Source organism: Lagopus leucura, unplaced genomic scaffold (assembly GCF_019238085.1).
Source record: "Lagopus leucura isolate 7727_CA_CO unplaced genomic scaffold, USGS_WTPT01 31801-0_obj-0_obj, whole genome shotgun sequence".
NCBI classification, from domain to species: Eukaryota; Metazoa; Chordata; class Aves; order Galliformes; family Phasianidae; genus Lagopus; species Lagopus leucura.
In genome coordinates this window covers 1-444 of record NW_024965724.1, presented here as the reverse complement: position 1 = coordinate 444, position 444 = coordinate 1, and the positions used below count along the sequence as shown (strand labels likewise).

The window sequence follows — 444 nt, the reverse complement described above, 5'->3', positions numbered from 1 at the left end:
CCCCCCCCCACCCGCTGGGCCCCATTTCAGGTGGGGGGCGACTGCAGGCAGCGCTGCTACTGCAAACACCGCGACCCCCCCCGGCTGCCCCACAACGTCAGAGCGTGGTGAGGGCACTTGGGGGGCACAATTATGGGATGGGGGGGGGGGGGGGGCCCGAGCCCCCCACCTCTATTAACCACCCCCCCCCCCCTTTATATCGCAAAGGTTGGCTCGGATGAACGCGGTGCCCCCCGAAATCCTCCGGGGGGGGAGAAAGGACGGAGGTGCTGCCCCATAAGTTGGAGTGGCTGCCCCATAAGTCGGCGTGGACACCCCCAAAGTTGGAGCTGCCGCCCCATAAGTTGGCGCTGCCCCATAAGTTGGCGTTGCCTCTACCCCCAGACCCCCATTAAAAGTTGGGTCACAGCTGCTGTGCTGGGGGGGGGGGGGTTTCTGTGCCCC

General features: G+C 66.4%; 1 long non-coding RNA gene across 1 annotated transcript; it reads left to right on the top strand.

The window, feature by feature from the left end:
- Positions 1–17: 17 nt before the first annotated feature.
- LOC122192257 lies at positions 18–408 on the top strand. The gene is made up of 2 exons (XR_006182574.1): positions 18–107; positions 208–408. It is a non-coding gene; the product is annotated as an uncharacterized LOC122192257 (long non-coding RNA).
- The last annotated feature ends 36 nt before the right edge of the window (positions 409–444 follow it).